Here is a 7518-nt window from a genome sequence, read left to right on the forward strand (position 1 = left end):
TCTTCATAAATCTAAAATAACAGGAAGCGGGCAGATTGTATAAACAGCTTGGTGGATTATGTGACGAGGAATCTTAACCAAACCTCATTTTAAACGTTAACACACATTATCAAGAAAGTTATTCATGTTGCCCAGTGGGCGTTAAAGGCGGCGGTTGGCTAGAGGGGGAGATTTAAAATTCCACACCCATTTCTCCAGCCGCAACTTCCAGTTTTGATGAAAGTCTTTCTTCTCGATGAAAAGCAAGGACACGCAGTTTCATTAATTTTCCCTTCTGTCGTCGTGAATATTTTACTTAGCGATTAAAATTCCCCGGCTACCATTAAAATGATCCCATCTTAGAGGATGTTATTAATTAGTCTTAACGGAAACTTATTGAAAACTTCAACATATTAATCTTTTCTCCTGAAAGGTACACGACGAAACGATAATTCTCGAGAATATCTAACACATACATAGAAAACCTGGTATAACATATATCTATATACTTTAATACAACATTTCAGATATACTTTTTAAAACATATTGATGTAATTTTATTAAATATTAAATTTTGACGAAAACAATATTTTATCTAAGTTACTTCAACAATATCAATAATTTGCAATTTCTAAATGTAACTAGAAAAACAATTGATGTGTTAATTTTTCTATAATTATACATATATTGTTCTCTAATTTACGTCGTTCCTCAAAATATTTGCTATAATATCATTTTATGGTTAACATTCACATTTCGAAATAATCGCGGTAGCCAAAAAGCAAAGCAGATTGGTTTATTAATCAATTAAAAACTTATTTGAACTTATGAGGTTCATACATAAGGTTGCACTAAAGCGTCAAACGATCCAATAATCCAACGATACCAAAGCAAAATTCTTTGATAAATTACTAATGCAGGCAACCGTACCATCAGACCGTACAAGCACCAAAATAATTAAATAATACTATCGTTCCATTAGCAACAATACGAAATGTCTAGGAATGAATCTTGATGCAAAACTTCGCTGGAAGGAACATATAATGAAAAAAAAGAAAAGAAAATATATTAGCTAATTGGAAGAAAATCAAAATTATCAGTACATAATAAATTATTATTATATAATCATATACTGAAACCTACATGGACATACGGAGTTCAATTATAGGGATGTTTTACAGAGAGTAACATAAACAAAATACAAATTTGTCAGAACAACGTCCTGAGAAGTATTGTGGGCGCACCCAGATATTACAGATACCCACAGTTAGTCAAGAAATCAAGAGAATTGCAAGGGGGCATGAGGAAAGACTCCATTCTCATGAGAATATTGCAATAAGTATTGCAACTTTTGGATACCACGATAGCAGGACACAGACTCATAAGAATCAAACCATCTGATCTTGTGTAGTGTTGTGTAGTAAGGTGCATTTAATAAAAAATACAGTAGTGACCTGTATACATATTATTTGACCAGAGATTGAGATAGGGCCGATGGGTTCTCCTAGTTATATACCTAGATTTAAGTTATCATAAAGTCAAATTGTAGGAGAGTCGTAAACGACTAGTAGCAATGTAATTAATAAATAATTAAAAAAGATTAACAACGCTTGTCACTATATCACCAACGTATCTCACCTACACAACATCGAAATTAAATAGATTTACGAATACTTATTCAGGACATCGATTTAAAAATGAAATAAGGTTCCTACATTACAACAACGTAGAAAATATTCAGCTACTATACAACACACAGAAAATCAGAATATTATAGCGCACCAAACGAAATGAGATTGTATGGTCTTCAATCTTATCTTTGAATTAAGTAGTGTAATTTAATTTGGAAAATAGATGCTTTTGTATTTATAACACACTCATCCTGCTTGAACATATACATACAAATATATGCATCAATATATACGACAGAACAATAGCAATAAATTAATTTTATAAATTAAGATTTGCCACTATTGCGTGATTTGAATAGTTGATAAAAACATTAGTTTGATAAAAAACAACAAAAAAATTAGTTTGAAAAAAAAAATAAAGATTTGACAGAATCAAGAATTAAGAAGGAACCACATCTGGCTTAAAAATTCGTAATTCTATGATTTAATTTTCAGTGAGCTTTTGTGCTGTTTAGGATAAGTTTTCTTGGTAAAAAAATACATGATTTTATGCTGTAAATCAGATATTCACTCTTGAATTTTACATTCTACTTGTACAAAAAGTCACAAGAACAAACTGAGAACTGAGACTGTTTTGTCAAAAGATCCACAAAAAATGTATTCTTAATCCCAAAAAATTAAAACTAATAATTGTTTGGCCACACCCTATCTCGCTTCCGAGTCAAAATATGTTTATTACAGTTTTTAACGAATGTCTTGGTGATTGGATAGTAAGTAGGTTGAAGAAAAAACTTTCGTGCGTTATATTTGACAAGACATATTCATGTATTGAGAACATATATTATCTTTTTGGCATTTTTGACTTCATTATACTTACTCGACAGTAACCCTATCGACTGGCGAGTAGTAGAGATTATCTCAGAAGGCATTCGGTCTGACCCAACTTGGTTACGGCAATAACTGGAATGATTTTCTTAACAAAAACATAAATACACAAACATAAATACACTATAATCTTTCCCCAGCAGGATTTGAAACCTCGACTGTTACAGCAATGGGAGGACCGTCTTGTAGCCTTAACCACTGCGCCAAGTAAGCCGGCGTGAATAATTTTATTACATGTGAAAAAATATATAGAAAAATATGTTGTGATGCAACAAAAATAATCTACCAAAAATGCATAGTGAAAAAACATTTAAGGACTATTACTTTTAAGATACCTATTATTATATTTATTTATAAAAATAATATTAAAATATGTACTAATATAAAAAAATTGTGTTGAATCGCATTGCTGTTTCATCATATTTGTGTAAGCTATCTTAGGAGAGGCTATTCTTTACTTTAATTTCAACGATTTAATGAATATTAAATATCGTAGTAGCGAAACCGAAGCTTTGGTCAGTGAGTCAACGAAAGATCTTTATATCACGGGATAAAAAGGGACTTTCCAAGTAATCTAAGTAATTAATAATCCACTGAATGAAAAGGCCTTTTTAATGCCTTTGACCTACTGAGACTTCTGCCATTTTATCTCTTATCGTGTGGTTTTCCCTTGAGATACTCTAACCAAGATAAATGTATAGAGAACAACAATGGGCCAATTCTTCCCTTCCGAAAAAAAAATTAATACAATTTTTTTTGTTCAAGTAGCTTATTAAAGTAGGCAATGTTTTAAATTTAGTTATAGATATTTTTGTTTATAAGCTTGTTGATGTGCTCTTTATATTCAAACATATTAAGTAGTTATTTAGTTATCATAGAATAATAACATTTATTATAATAGAAATTTAAATAACATCAAAATATTATCGTCATTTTGCAAAACCGCTTTGGATAAAAAGATAAATATTTTATAACATTTTATAACAGAAAATTACTAAAAGGTATAAAAGAGTACTAAAATGTACAAAACAGCACTAAAAAGTACTTATATATTTAATTGCTAAACTACGCCAGTTTAGGCTTTGATTTCTATACGGGAACTAGATTTTTGTTTTTTATCATTCTGTAACTTTCGGACTATTAAATATGTCGTAGACGTTTTAAATTCATAATATAGTCAATGCATAAAATAGTTATGAAGAATTTTAGCCCATTATGTCCCTTATAAATAGACTTCCACACATTTATATTCATGTATACAAACAACGCGGAAAAACTGTTTTGAAAATAAAGTATTTAGTTAGATAACATACTGATTATTTTTGTAAGTCAAATTCACATGACTAATTAATTACATACTAAATTAAATGACCAATAAATTGTAAGATTACTAATTACAAAAATTTTAATTAATTTACAGAAGCATGTAACTAATTTTATTAGTTTTGTTACTGAATCTACTCTTGTACTGTCTACTCTTGATTTGTACTGTCCCCATATGGGTTAATAACCCTACTTTATTTTTTTTAATACCCGTGTGCAATGAGTCTTACTAATATAGAAGAAAATCTACAACCAGGCCTTAAAGTAAAATAAAACAGAATAACTGAAGGACTGTTCGTTCGGATTCATCAAGGGCATAGATTTATTAAAATTAGATTATATTTTAATAACGAAATGAACAGATCGTTAAGAACATTTCATGGTGGTTTTTAAACCCTTTTCAGTAATATAAACGTTCCTATTTTCTATAATTAACAATTGACAAGATTTATTGACATTAGAATGGACAAAATCAGCTGATCTCAATTGAAAAATCTTTGTAGGTATTCGAAAAGTGTTCACTGCTGAACTGAGCCCAATTGCAAGCTCCACTATATCATTTTTTGCCAGATTCTCAATTAAACAGCTACAACTCTATGCTAAATAAGCAGAATCGTTTGGTAAAAACGCAAGCTACTTCACCAAAAGCATAGAGACAACACTGTTGAACTAGACCTCTACTATAGTGCTTCAAGATTATATCGTTCTTCACCAACGCATCTGTATAATGGACAAAAACAGGTATAACCTTCCTAAGAAATTACAATATATCTGAATTCCACAAACTTGACAAACCACCTCATCTTCAAAAACAACGCTATAAACAAGTCATAGAAGCAGCAGTTCATAAGTAGGGATGGGATGGGAGTAATAAATCAGCAAGCCATAAATTACTCCTATATCCCAGATATGATGACGATATTTTGTAATATGTTCGTATGAATAAGAAGGCAAATAAAAATTCCTTGATTGTATTAATGGATATACTACTATATAGACAGCAAAATTAAACCCCTCGGAATGCCACTATACCGCAAACAGACCTGTACAAACAGTCACCAACCACTACCCAATGCAATTACAGCCAGTAAAGACTATAACAAGTAAGTAATTATTTTCTCACAGGGACTGTTAATAAAATAAATAAACGGTTACCATAAGAAGGACATAAAAAGAGCACAAAGACCATTTCGGTAAATAGCGATTTTGGTAAAAAGCGATTCAAAAACAAAAGATAGCATATTGCAAAAATCAAAAAGAACAATACACGAAGCAATAGAGATTGAAAAAACCCGAGAAACCCAACACAAGAGACGATAATGTTTATACTGAAATTCTCTCTCTCTCCTATATGTCCTCTCTCTCTCTCCTATATATAAATTAAAATTATATATATATATATATATATATATATATATATATATATATCCTAATAATTTTACCTACGGCGATATTTATGATCGCAAAATAACTATAAAGTTTTTGTTTCCAATTAAGTCCGGAACATTATATTAACCCCGATACTCTATAAAAGCACCTAATTCAGATATTTTCATTTGTTCGCTTTATTGTTCCCCGATCATAAAAAAATCCCCATTCGTGTTATTTTACTGCTTTTGCAGCTGCGTCCTTGGGCCGTCGGAAAAGGGAGAGGGAAAGAAATGAAAAAGAAAAATACTTTTTATCGTTGTTTGATGACATGCGGCTGATCAATATCACAATTGATAAGACAGCCTTGTTGGATCCCGTCTTCGATGGCGGCGTATTTATTCATCTTAAATGGAAAGACGAAATGAACCGAGTTAATTTGCCGGTTTGGCTGTCAAGACCGAACTGTCGCCTATATTATAATATTTCAATCTTTTGTTGACGTCCAGGATCCTTCCCTTATAAAAGAGTGTAATTTTTTCCTTGATCCTTAAAGCATCAACAACTATCGTTTCGACGCTCTTTACCAGATTCGATGGGTGTAAGCCAGGAATGGAAATGATGTTGGTTACTCTTGGTTCGATAGGAAGAAAACGTACTGATATCAAGAATCCATTAATAGCTGAAATTAATAATTATATTAGTATTAGTATCATTTTAGTATTACTCACATTTATATTTGGTCAGGAGATACTCATAAGCGTAAAAGCTGTTAAATTCCAAACCGGTTTACATCAAAATTAAAACCAATAAAAAATAAAGTTAAAAACTCATACAGAATTATGTATTAAAATATGCTGAAGGTTTCGAGAGTTCAAACATAGAACTTATAATATTACACTTGGAATTTGTGTATGCAAGAACATATTGATCTTGCAATCGACTAGGTCGATTTCATCGAAAATTTTGTGTTCGTTTTCTTTTCGATCGAGAAATTAATCTGTTATGGTTTTATCTTTGAAGCTATTAATTTTCTTTAACCGTCTTTTAGCAAATATTTGACATATGCTGTATCTTTAATACAACCATACAAAAACTATTTATTTAAAGGATACATGAAAGTAAAAAAGACGATGTTATATAGATCGATGTACTATACTGTTACTATGAATTAGACTAGAGACTATGAACTAGACTTCAGTCCAAGAAGTAACTGTCTTAAAGCTTTTTACATCAACTAAATATATAAATATGTTTTTCTCTTAAATTGAATTATCAAAACAAGTTAATAACGGAATAAGAAACATAAATGTATCTTTGAGCTACAAGATTGTGAATATTTTATTCCATAGCATATATATATATATATATATATATACATATGTTTTTAACCTTTAAAACTAAATACCAATTCTAAAGTTCTATTAAACATATTTAAAAGAATTTTAATTTTTTAAAGAAATATCTTAAAATTTTTCCTGAAAAATTATGGAATAATATAAATACCGATATGGTCAAAAATCTATCGGCCAAAAATATCGATATTGTTCTGGAATCCCTAATATTGAGCCAGGACGCGAACGGCCACAGGATAGTTGCAGTTACTGTGTGTATTTTTATTATTGGAAGACCGATAAAATTATCAAATCATAACTTTATTTAAAATATTCTTATATCTACAGTATCACCTGGTATTTATTTTTATTCTCTTAATATTGAAGTAGGTCATATTCTTGAATCGCGCACAGTTTGTTTGACCAAGACTGTCTTTACGCTACATTTCTTTGTGATTATAATTGAATTTTTATTATGTTGTAATATAATCGGACTCGATTCGGAATATTTATTTTTTACTTATACAATTATTAGTGATTGATTTCTACGATAATGAAAAATCATATTGATTATAATGTTAATCTATTTTGTTCGGTTATCGGCGGTTTTATCATCTATAATTCTACAAATATTATAAATTCTACTGGGAAATATAGTAGAAAATATTATTTCTATATTATTAAAAAATAGTAAAATAATATGGAAATAAAATATTTCTTACGGTGTAATTGTATTTTCCTACAACTTTACCAATATTATAGGTTTGCTATAAGTTTAACATATATAACTTTAATTCTTATAATCTTCTAACAATTATCTATATATTTACTTATTTTTAAAAGGGAATTGGCGTTCTACTTACAGGCAATGTACATAACTAAAATTGCGATAAGCATTCCACGACTCATTTTGATCAATGTCAAGTCGACAGCTTATAGGTATTTTAATATTTTACTGTTTTTATTACATGCGGTCACCATTTTTCGTTTGCTAGTGC

The 7518-nt window shown here is 29.9% G+C and overlaps 1 long non-coding RNA gene across 1 annotated transcript; it reads right to left on the reverse strand.

The window, feature by feature from the left end:
• Positions 1-5493: 5493 nt before the first annotated feature.
• Positions 5494-7518, reverse strand: LOC143193799 (uncharacterized). Its single transcript, XR_013005101.1, has 2 exons — positions 7384-7518; positions 5494-5868 (listed from the first exon to the last, which is right to left on the reverse strand). It is a non-coding gene; the product is annotated as an uncharacterized LOC143193799 (long non-coding RNA).

The sequence above is a fragment of the Rhynchophorus ferrugineus genome, unplaced genomic scaffold, assembly GCF_030347505.1.
Source record: "Rhynchophorus ferrugineus isolate W39M unplaced genomic scaffold, kcgeb_rfMv2 rfM1, whole genome shotgun sequence".
Lineage (NCBI taxonomy): Eukaryota > Metazoa > Arthropoda > Insecta > Coleoptera > Curculionidae > Rhynchophorus > Rhynchophorus ferrugineus.